The 12,474-nt window shown below is 40.5% G+C and overlaps 3 non-coding genes across 3 annotated transcripts; all 3 read left to right on the top strand.

Moving 5' to 3' along the window:
- Window positions 1-666: 666 nt before the first annotated feature.
- On the top strand, window positions 667-739 carry trnaf-gaa. Its single transcript has one exon. It is a non-coding gene; the product is annotated as a tRNA-Phe (tRNA).
- A 3,079-nt stretch (window positions 740-3,818) lies between these two features.
- On the top strand, window positions 3,819-3,891 carry trnaf-gaa. Its single transcript has one exon. It is a non-coding gene; the product is annotated as a tRNA-Phe (tRNA).
- Window positions 3,892-6,150: 2,259 nt separating this feature from the next.
- Window positions 6,151-6,223, top strand: trnaf-gaa. Its single transcript has one exon. It is a non-coding gene; the product is annotated as a tRNA-Phe (tRNA).
- The last annotated feature ends 6,251 nt before the right edge of the window (window positions 6,224-12,474 follow it).

The following is a 12,474-nucleotide window of genomic DNA, read 5'->3' as shown; positions in this document are numbered from 1 at the left end:
TGATTTCATTGCTTGATCAGTCCATAGTTAATACTCCCAGATCATCTGGATGCATGTTAATCAGGCCAATTCCACAAGCTTTACATTTCAGCTGTTGCTTTCTAGAAAAGAATATTGACATGTTTTAGCAAACCAGTAACAGGAACAAAGCCCCTGTCATGACATAGCTCTCTGGCTACGCTGAAGGATTGCTGATGTGTCGGGCCTAAAATGGTCTTCTATGTTCTAATAAAATTTACACTGATGTGATTTCATTGGTTGATCAGTCCGTAGTTAATACTCCCAGGTCATCTGGATGCATGTTGATCAGGCCAATTCCATGACATAGCTCTCTAGCTACACTGAAGAATTGCTGATGTGTCTGTGGCCTAAAAAGGTCTTCTATGTTCTAATGAAGCTTACACTGATGTGATTTCATTGCTTGATCAGTCCGTAGTTAATACTCCCAGATCATCTGGATGCATGTTGATCAGGCCAATTCCACAACATAGCTCTCTGGATACACTGAAGGATTGCTGATGTGTCTGGGGCCTAAAAGGGTATTCTATGTTCTAATAAAGTTTACACTGATGTGATTTCATTGCTTGATCAGTCCGTAGTTAATACTCCCAGATCATCTGGATGCATGCGAACCGCCCACGTGTGGAAAGTGGAAAACTCTTTCCTGCCGAAATAGCTCAGTTGGGAGAGCGTCAGACTGAAGATCTGACGGTCCCTGGTTCAAACCCGGGTTTCGGCAAAGGATCTACTTCTTCAGGATGTATTATTATCATGGAGCTTGGTACTCTAAAGAAAGAAAAAACTCTCAACTTCTTAGGATTCTCTGTATTTCAGTGCTCAACCCTTAAATCAGGCGATTTCCAGATAAGTGCAAAATTTCATAAAATATCAGGAAGCAGGTGAGCTTGTAATGTCTGGTTTTTTCTACAATGAGAAAACCACCTCACATTTGATATCCCAAACATACTCCCAGATCATCTGGATGCATGTTAATCAGGCCAATTCCACAAGCTTTACATTTCAGCTGTTGCTTTCTAGAAAAGAATATTGACATGTTTTAGCAAACCAGTAACAGGAACAAAGCCCCTGTCATGACATAGCTCTCTGGCTACACTGAAAAATTGCTGATGTGTCTGTGGCCTAAAAAGGTGTTCTATGTTCTAATGAAGCTTACACTGATGTGATTTCATTGCTTGATCAGTCCGTAGTTAATACTCCCAGATCATCTGGATGCATGTTAATCAGGCCAATTCCACAAGCTTTACATTTCAGCTGTTGCTTTCTAGAAAATAATATTGACATGTTTTAGCAAACCAGTAACAGGAACAAAGCCCCTGTCATGACATAGCTCTCTGGCTACACTGAAGAATTGCTGATGTGTCTGTGGCCTAAAAAGGTGTTCTATGTTCTAATGAAGCTTACACTGATGTGATTTCATTGCTTGATCAGTCCGTAGTTAATACTCCCAGATCATCTGGATGCATGTTGATCAGGCCAATTCCATGACATAGCTCTCTAGCTACACTGAAGAATTGCTGATGTGTCTGTGGCCTAAAAAGGTCTTCTATGTTCTAATGAAGCTTACACTGATGTGATTTCATTGCTTGATCAGTCCGTAGTTAATACTCCCAGATCATCTGGATGCATGTTAATCAGGCCAATTCCACAAGCTTTACATTTCAGCTGTTGCTTTCTAGAAAAGAATATTGACATGTTTTAGCAAACCAGTAACAGGAACAAAGCCCCTGTCATGACATAGCTCTCTGGCTACACTGAAGAATTGCTTATGTCTGTGGCCTAAAAAGGTCTTCTATGTTCTAATGAAGCTTACACTGATGTGATTTCATTGCTTGATCAGTCCGTAGTTAATACTCCCAGATCATCTGGATGCATGTTAATCAGGCCAATTCCACAAGCTTTACATTTCAGCTGTTGCTTTCTAGAAAAGAATATTGACATGTTTTAGCAAACCAGTAACAGGAACAAAGCCCCTGTCATGACATAGCTCTCTGGCTACATTGAAAAATTGCTGATGTGTCTGTGGCCTAAAAGGGTCTTCTATATTCTAATAAAGCTTAAACTGATGTGATTTCATTGCTTGATCAGTCCGTAGTTAATACTCCCAGGTCATCTGGATGCATGTTGATCAGGCCAATTCCATGACATAGCTCTCTAGCTACTCTGAAGGGTTGCTGATGTGTCTGGGTCCTAAAAGGGTCTTCTATGTTCTAATAAAGCTTACACTGATGTGATTTCCTTGCTTGATCAGTCCGTAGTTAATACTCCCAGATCATCTGGATGCATGTTAATCAGGCCAATTCCACAAGCTTTACATTTCAGCTGTTGCTTTCTAGAAAAGAATATTGACATGTTTTAGCAAACCAGTAACAGGAACAAAGCCCCTGTCATGACATAGCTCTCTGGCTACACTGAAGAATTGCTGATGTGTCTGTGGCCTAAAAAGGTCTTCTTTGTTCTAATGAAGCTTACACTGATGTGATTTCATTGCTTGATCAGTCCGTAGTTAATACTCCCAGATCATCTGGATGCATGTTAATCAGGCCAATTCCACAAGCTTTACATTTCAGCTGTTGCTTTCTAGAAAAGAATATTGACATGTTTTAGCAAACCAGTAACAGGAACAAAGCCCCTGTCATGACATAGCTCTCTGGCTACACTGAAGGATTGCTGATGTGTTGGGCCTAAAAGGGTCTTCTATGTTCTAATAAAGTTTACACTGATGTGATTTAATTGGTTGATCAGTCCGTAGTTAATACTCCCAGGTCATCTGGATGCATGTTGATCAGGCCAATTCCATGACATAGCTCTCTAGCTACACTGAAGAATTGCTGATGTGTCTGTGGCCTAAAAAGGTCTTCTATGTTCTAATGAAGCTTACACTGATGTGATTTCATTGCTTGATCAGTCCGTAGTTAATACTCCCAGATCATCTGGATGCATGTTAATCAGGCCAATTCCACAAGCTTTACATTTCAGCTGTTGCTTTCTAGAAAAGAATATTGACATGTTTTAGCAAACCAGTAACAGGAACAAAGCCCCTGTCATGACATAGCTCTCTGGCTACGCTGAAGGATTGCTGATGTGTCGGGCCTAAAAGGGTCTTCTATGTTCTAATAAAATTAACACTGATGTGATTTCATTGGTTGATCAGTCCGTAGTTAATACTCCCAGGTCATCTGGATGCATGTTAATCAGGCCAATTCCACAAGCTTTACATTTCAGCTGTTGCTTTCTAGAAAAGAATATTGACATGTTTTAGCAAACCAGTAACAGGAACAAAGCCCCTGTCATGACATAGCTCTCTGGCTACGCTGAAGGATTGCTGATGTGTCGGGCCTAAAAGGGTCTTCTATGTTCTAATAAAATTTACACTGATGTGATTTCATTGGTTGATCAGTCCGTAGTTAATACTCCCAGGTCATCTGGATGCATGTTGATCAGGCCAATTCCATGACATAGCTCTCTAGCTACACTGAAGAATTGCTGATGTGTCTGTGGCCTAAAAAGGTCTTCTATGGTCTAATGAAGCTTACACTGATGTGATTTCATTGCTTGATCAGTCCGTAGTTAATACTCCCAGATCATCTGGATGCATGTTGATCAGGCCAATTCCACAACATAGCTCTCTGGATACACTGAAGGATTGCTGATGTGTCTGGGGCCTAAAAGGGTATTCTATGTTCTAATAAAGTTTACACTGATGTGATTTCATTGCTTGATCAGTCCGTAGTTAATACTCCCAGATCATCTGGATGCATGCGAACCGCCCACGTGTGGAAAGTGGAAAACTCTTTCCTGCCGAAATAGCTCAGTTGGGAGAGCGTCAGACTGAAGATCTGACGGTCCCTGGTTCAAACCCGGGTTTCGGCAAAGGATCTACTTCTTCAGGATGTATTATTATCATGGAGCTTGGTACTCTAAAGAAAGAAAAAACTCTCAACTTCTTAGGAATCTCTGTATTTCAGTGCTCAACCCTTAAATCAGGCGATTTCCAGATAAGTGCAAAATTTCATAAAATATCAGGAAGCAGGTGAGCTTGTAATGTCTGGTTTTTTCTACAATGAGAAAACCACCTCACATTTGATATCCCAAACATACTCCCAGATCATCTGGATGCATGTTAATCAGGCCAATTCCACAAGCTTTACATTTCAGCTGTTGCTTTCTAGAAAAGAATATTGACATGTTTTAGCAAACCAGTAACAGGAACAAAGCCCCTGTCATGACATAGCTCTCTGGCTACACTGAAGAATTGCTTATGTCTGTGGCCTAAAAAGGTCTTCTATGTTCTAATGAAGCTTACACTGATGTGATTTCATTGCTTGATCAGTCCGTAGTTAATACTCCCAGATCATCTGGATGCATGTTAATCAGGCCAATTCCACAAGCTTTACATTTCAGCTGTTGCTTTCTAGAAAAGAATATTGACATGTTTTAGCAAACCAGTAACAGGAACACAGCCCCTGTCATGACATAGCTCTCTGGCTACACTGAAAAATTGCTGATGTGTCTGTGGCCTAAAAGGGTCTTCTATATTCTAATAAAGCTTAAACTGATGTGATTTCATTGCTTGATCAGTCCGTAGTTAATACTCCCAGGTCATCTGGATGCATGTTGATCAGGCCAATTCCATGACATAGCTCTCTAGCTACTCTGAAGGGTTGCTGATGTGTCTGGGTCCTAAAAGGGTCTTCTATGTTCTAATAAAGCTTACACTGATGTGATTTCCTTGCTTGATCAGTCCGTAGTTAATACTCCCAGATCATCTGGATGCATGTTAATCAGGCCAATTCCACAAGCTTTACATTTCAGCTGTTGCTTTCTAGAAAAGAATATTGACATGTTTTAGCAAACCAGTAACAGGAACAAAGCCCCTGTCATGACATAGCTCTCTGGCTACACTGAAGAATTGCTGATGTGTCTGTGGCCTAAAAAGGTCTTCTTTGTTCTAATGAAGCTTACACTGATGTGATTTCATTGCTTGATCAGTCCGTAGTTAATACTCCCAGATCATCTGGATGCATGTTAATCAGGCCAATTCCACAAGCTTTACATTTCAGCTGTTGCTTTCTAGAAAAGAATATTGACATGTTTTAGCAAACCAGTAACAGGAACAAAGCCCCTGTCATGACATAGCTCTCTGGCTACACTGAAGGATTGCTGATGTGTTGGGCCTAAAAGGGTCTTCTATGTTCTAATAAAGTTTACACTGATGTGATTTAATTGGTTGATCAGTCCGTAGTTAATACTCCCAGGTCATCTGGATGCATGTTGATCAGGCCAATTCCATGACATAGCTCTCTAGCTACACTGAAGAATTGCTGATGTGTCTGTGGCCTAAAAAGGTCTTCTATGTTCTAATGAAGCTTACACTGATGTGATTTCATTGCTTGATCAGTCCGTAGTTAATACTCCCAGATCATCTGGATGCATGTTAATCAGGCCAATTCCACAAGCTTTACATTTCAGCTGTTGCTTTCTAGAAAAGAATATTGACATGTTTTAGCAAACCAGTAACAGGAACAAAGCCCCTGTCATGACATAGCTCTCTGGCTACGCTGAAGGATTGCTGATGTGTCGGGCCTAAAAGGGTCTTCTATGTTCTAATAAAATTTACACTGATGTGATTTCATTGGTTGATCAGTCCGTAGTTAATACTCCCAGGTCATCTGGATGCATGTTAATCAGGCCAATTCCACAAGCTTTACATTTCAGCTGTTGCTTTCTAGAAAAGAATATTGACATGTTTTAGCAAACCAGTAACAGGAACAAAGCTCCTGTCATGACATAGCTCTCTGGCTACGCTGAAGAATTGCTGATGTGTCTGTGGCCTAAAAAGGTCTTCTATGTTCTAATGAAGCTTACACTGATGTGATTTCATTGCTTGATCAGTCCGTAGTTAATACTCCCAGATCATCTGGATGCATGTTGATCAGGCCAATTCCACAACATAGCTCTCTGGATACACTGAAGGATTGCTGATGTGTCTGGGGCCTAAAAGGGTATTCTATGTTCTAATAAAGTTTACACTGATGTGATTTCATTGCTTGATCAGTCCGTAGTTAATACTCCCAGATCATCTGGATGCATGCGAACCGCCCACGTGTGGAAAGTGGAAAACTCTTTCCTGCCGAAATAGCTCAGTTGGGAGAGCGTCAGACTGAAGATCTGACGGTCCCTGGTTCAAACCCGGGTTTCGGCAAAGGATCTACTTCTTCAGGATGTATTATTATCATGGAGCTTGGTACTCTAAAGAAAGAAAAAACTCTCAACTTCTTAGGAATCTCTGTATTTCAGTGCTCAACCCTTAAATCAGGCGATTTCCAGATAAGTGCAAAATTTCATAAAATATCAGGAAGCAGGTGAGCTTGTAATGTCTGGTTTTTTCTACAATGAGAAAACCACCTCACATTTGATATCCCAAACATACTCCCAGATCATCTGGATGCATGTTAATCAGGCCAATTCCACAAGCTTTACATTTCAGCTGTTGCTTTCTAGAAAAGAATATTGACATGTTTTAGCAAACCAGTAACAGGAACAAAGCCCCTGTCATGACATAGCTCTCTGGCTACACTGAAGAATTGCTTATGTCTGTGGCATAAAAAGGTCTTCTATGTTCTAATGAAGCTTACACTGATGTGATTTCATTGCTTGATCAGTCCGTAGTTAATACTCCCAGATCATCTGGATGCATGTTAATCAGGCCAATTCCACAAGCTTTACATTTCAGCTGTTGCTTTCTAGAAAAGAATATTGACATGTTTTAGCAAACCAGTAACAGGAACAAAGCCCCTGTCATGACATAGCTCTCTGGCTACACTGAAAAATTGCTGATGTGTCTGTGGCCTAAAAGGGTCTTCTATATTCTAATAAAGCTTAAACTGATGTGATTTCATTGCTTGATCAGTCCGTAGTTAATACTCCCAGGTCATCTGGATGCATGTTGATCAGGCCAATTCCATGACATAGCTCTCTAGCTACTCTGAAGGGTTGCTGATGTGTCTGGGTCCTAAAAGGGTCTTCTATGTTCTAATAAAGCTTACACTGATGTGATTTCCTTGCTTGATCAGTCCGTAGTTAATACTCCCAGATCATCTGGATGCATGTTAATCAGGCCAATTCCACAAGCTTTACATTTCAGCTGTTGCTTTCTAGAAAAGAATATTGACATGTTTTAGCAAACCAGTAACAGGAACAAAGCCCCTGTCATGACATAGCTCTCTGGCTACACTGAAGAATTGCTGATGTGTCTGTGGCCTAAAAAGGTCTTCTTTGTTCTAATGAAGCTTACACTGATGTGATTTCATTTCTTGATCAGTCCGTAGTTAATACTCCCAGATCATCTGGATGCATGTTAATCAGGCCAATTCCACAAGCTTTACATTTCAGCTGTTGCTTTCTAGAAAAGAATATTGACATGTTTTAGCAAACCAGTAACAGGAACAAAGCCCCTGTCATGACATAGCTCTCTGGCTACACTGAAGGATTGCTGATGTGTTGGGCCTAAAAGGGTCTTCTATGTTCTAATAAAGTTTACACTGATGTGATTTAATTGGTTGATCAGTCCGTAGTTAATACTCCCAGGTCATCTGGATGCATGTTGATCAGGCCAATTCCATGACATAGCTCTCTAGCTACACTGAAGAATTGCTGATGTGTCTGTGGCCTAAAAAGGTCTTCTATGTTCTAATGAAGCTTACACTGATGTGATTTCATTGCTTGATCAGTCCGTAGTTAATACTCCCAGATCATCTGGATGCATGTTAATCAGGCCAATTCCACAAGCTTTACATTTCAGCTGTTGCTTTCTAGAAAAGAATATTGACATGTTTTAGCAAACCAGTAACAGGAACAAAGCCCCTGTCATGACATAGCTCTCTGGCTACGCTGAAGGATTGCTGATGTGTCGGGCCTAAAAGGGTCTTCTATGTTCTAATAAAATTTACACTGATGTGATTTCATTGGTTGATCAGTCCGTAGTTAATACTCCCAGGTCATCTGGATGCATGTTAATCAGGCCAATTCCACAAGCTTTACATTTCAGCTGTTGCTTTCTAGAAAAGAATATTGACATGTTTTAGCAAACCAGTAACAGGAACAAAGCCCCTGTCATGACATAGCTCTCTGGCTACACTGAAAAATTGCTGATGTGTCTCTGGCCTAAAAGGGTCTTCTATATTCTAATAAAGCTTAAACTGATGTGATTTCATTGCTTGATCAGTCCGTAGTTAATACTCCCAGGTCATCTGGATGCATGTTGATCAGGCCAATTCCATGACATAGCTCTCTAGCTACTCTGAAGGGTTGCTGATGTGTCTGGGTCCTAAAAGGGTCTTCTATGTTCTAATAAAGCTTACACTGATGTGATTTCCTTGCTTGATCAGTCCGTAGTTAATACTCCCAGATCATCTGGATGCATGTTAATCAGGCCAATTCCACAAGCTTTACATTTCAGCTGTTGCTTTCTAGAAAAGAATATTGACATGTTTTAGCAAACCAGTAACAGGAACAAAGCCCCTGTCATGACATAGCTCTCTGGCTACACTGAAGAATTGCTGATGTGTCTGTGGCCTAAAAAGGTCTTCTTTGTTCTAATGAAGCTTACACTGATGTGATTTCATTGCTTGATCAGTCCGTAGTTAATACTCCCAGATCATCTGGATGCATGTTAATCAGGCCAATTCCACAAGCTTTACATTTCAGCTGTTGCTTTCTAGAAAAGAATATTGACATGTTTTAGCAAACCAGTAACAGGAACAAAGCCCCTGTCATGACATAGCTCTCTGGCTACACTGAAGGATTGCTGATGTGTTGGGCCTAAAAGGGTCTTCTATGTTCTAATAAAGTTTACACTGATGTGATTTAATTGGTTGATCAGTCCGTAGTTAATACTCCCAGGTCATCTGGATGCATGTTGATCAGGCCAATTCCATGACATAGCTCTCTAGCTACACTGAAGAATTGCTGATGTGTCTGTGGCCTAAAAAGGTCTTCTATGTTCTAATGAAGCTTACACTGATGTGATTTCATTGCTTGATCAGTCCGTAGTTAATACTCCCAGATCATCTGGATGCATGTTAATCAGGCCAATTCCACAAGCTTTACATTTCAGCTGTTGCTTTCTAGAAAAGAATATTGACATGTTTTAGCAAACCAGTAACAGGAACAAAGCCCCTGTCATGACATAGCTCTCTGGCTACGCTGAAGGATTGCTGATGTGTCGGGCCTAAAAGGGTCTTCTATGTTCTAATAAAATTTACACTGATGTGATTTCATTGGTTGATCAGTCCGTAGTTAATACTCCCAGGTCATCTGGATGCATGTTAATCAGGCCAATTCCACAAGCTTTACATTTCAGCTGTTGCTTTCTAGAAAAGAATATTGACATGTTTTAGCAAACCAGTAACAGGAACAAAGCCCCTGTCATGACATAGCTCTCTGGCTACACTGAAAAATTGCTGATGTGTCTCTGGCCTAAAAGGGTCTTCTATATTCTAATAAAGCTTAAACTGATGTGATTTCATTGCTTGATCAGTCCGTAGTTAATACTCCCAGGTCATCTGGATGCATGTTGATCAGGCCAATTCCATGACATAGCTCTCTAGCTACTCTGAAGGGTTGCTGATGTGTCTGGGTCCTAAAAGGGTCTTCTATGTTCTAATAAAGCTTACACTGATGTGATTTCCTTGCTTGATCAGTCCGTAGTTAATACTCCCAGATCATCTGGATGCATGTTAATCAGGCCAATTCCACAAGCTTTACATTTCAGCTGTTGCTTTCTAGAAAAGAATATTGACATGTTTTAGCAAACCAGTAACAGGAACAAAGCCCCTGTCATGACATAGCTCTCTTGCTACACTGAAGAATTGCTGATGTGTCTGTGGCCTAAAAAGGTCTTCTTTGTTCTAATGAAGCTTACACTGATGTGATTTCATTGCTTGATCAGTCCGTAGTTAATACTCCCAGATCATCTGGATGCATGTTAATCAGGCCAATTCCACAAGCTTTACATTTCAGCTGTTGCTTTCTAGAAAAGAATATTGACATGTTTTAGCAAAGCAGTAACAGGAACAAAGCCCCTGTCATGACATAGCTCTCTGGCTACACTGAAGGATTGCTGATGTGTTGGGCCTAAAAGGGTCTTCTATGTTCTAATAAAGTTTACACTGATGTGATTTAATTGGTTGATCAGTCCGTAGTTAATACTCCCAGGTCATCTGGATGCATGTTGATCAGGCCAATTCCATGACATAGCTCTCTAGCTACACTGAAGGGTTGCTGATGTGTCTGGGTCCTAAAAGGGTCTTCTATGTTCTAATAAAGCTTAAACTGATGTGATTTCATTGCTTGATCAGTCCGTAGTTAATACTCCCAGATCATCTGGATGCATGTTAATCAGGCCAATTCCACAAGCTTTACATTTCAGCTGTTGCTTTCTAGAAAAGAATATTGACATGTTTTAGCAAACCAGTAACAGGAACAAAGCCCCTGTCATGACATAGCTCTCTGGCTACACTGAAGAATTGCTGATGTGTCTGTGGCCTAAAAAGGTCTTCTTTGTTCTAATGAAGCTTACACTGATGTGATTTCATTGCTTGATCAGTCCGTAGTTAATACTCCCAGATCATCTGGATGCATGTTAATCAGGCCAATTCCACAAGCTTTACATTTCAGCTGTTGCTTTCTAGAAAAGAATATTGATATGTTTTAGCAAACCAGTAACAGGAACAAAGCCCCTGTCATGACATAGCTCTCTGGCTACACTGAAGGATTGCTGATGTGTTGGGCCTAAAAGGGTCTTCTATGTTCTAATAAAGTTTACACTGATGTGATTTAATTGGTTGATCAGTCCGTAGTTAATACTCCCAGGTCATCTGGATGCATGTTGATCAGGCCAATTCCATGACATAGCTCTCTAGCTACACTGAAGGGTTGCTGATGTGTCTGGGTCCTAAAAGGGTCTTCTATGTTCTAATAAAGCTTAAACTGATGTGATTTCATTGCTTGATCAGTCCGTAGTTAATACTCCCAGATCATCTGGATGCATGTTAATCAGGCCAATTCCACAAGCTTTACATTTCAGCTGTTGCTTTCTAGAAAAGAATATTGACATGTTTTAGCAAACCAGTAACAGGAACAAAGCCCCTGTCATGACATAGCTCTCTGGCTACGCTGAAGGATTGCTGATGTGTCGGGCCTAAAAGGGTCTTCTATGTTCTAATAAAATTTACACTGATGTGATTTCATTGGTTGATCAGTCCGTAGTTAATACTCCCAGGTCATCTGGATGCATGTTAATCAGGCCAATTCCACAAGCTTTACATTTCAGCTGTTGCTTTCTAGAAAAGAATATTGACATGTTTTAGCAAACCAGTAACAGGAACAAAGCCCCTGTCATGACATAGCTCTCTGGCTACACTGAAAAATTGCTGATGTGTCTCTGGCCTAAAAGGGTCTTCTATATTCTAATAAAGCTTAAACTGATGTGATTTCATTGCTTGATCAGTCCGTAGTTAATACTCCCAGGTCATCTGGATGCATGTTGATCAGGCCAATTCCATGACATAGCTCTCTAGCTACTCTGAAGGGTTGCTGATGTGTCTGGGTCCTAAAAGGGTCTTCTATGTTCTAATAAAGCTTACACTGATGTGATTTCCTTGCTTGATCAGTCCGTAGTTAATACTCCCAGATCATCTGGATGCATGTTAATCAGGCCAATTCCACAAGCTTTACATTTCAGCTGTTGCTTTCTAGAAAAGAATATTGACATGTTTTAGCAAACCAGTAACAGGAACAAAGCCCCTGTCATGACATAGCTCTCTGGCTACACTGAAGAATTGCTGATGTGTCTGTGGCCTAAAAAGGTCTTCTTTGTTCTAATGAAGCTTACACTGATGTGATTTCATTGCTTGATCAGTCCGTAGTTAATACTCCCAGATCATCTGGATGCATGTTAATCAGGCCAATTCCACAAGCTTTACATTTCAGCTGTTGCTTTCTAGAAAAGAATATTGACATGTTTTAGCAAACCAGTAACAGGAACAAAGCCCCTGTCATGACATAGCTCTCTGGCTACACTGAAGGATTGCTGATGTGTTGGGCCTAAAAGGGTCTTCTATGTTCTAATAAAGTTTACACTGATGTGATTTAATTGGTTGATCAGTCCGTAGTTAATACTCCCAGGTCATCTGGATGCATGTTGATCAGGCCAATTCCATGACATAGCTCTCTAGCTACACTGAAGGGTTGCTGATGTGTCTGGGTCCTAAAAGGGTCTTCTATGTTCTAATAAAGCTTAAACTGATGTGATTTCATTGCTTGATCAGTCCGTAGTTAATACTCCCAGATCATCTGGATGCATGTTAATCAGGCCAATTCCACAAGCTTTACATTTCAGCTGTTGCTTTCTAGAAAAGAATATTGACATGTTTTAGCAAACCAGTAACAGGA

The sequence above is a fragment of the Girardinichthys multiradiatus genome, chromosome 23 (genome assembly GCF_021462225.1).
Source record: "Girardinichthys multiradiatus isolate DD_20200921_A chromosome 23, DD_fGirMul_XY1, whole genome shotgun sequence".
NCBI classification, from domain to species: Eukaryota; Metazoa; Chordata; class Actinopteri; order Cyprinodontiformes; family Goodeidae; genus Girardinichthys; species Girardinichthys multiradiatus.
The sequence above is the reverse complement of the archived record's forward strand: the minus strand, read 5'-3'. Positions and strand labels throughout refer to the sequence as shown.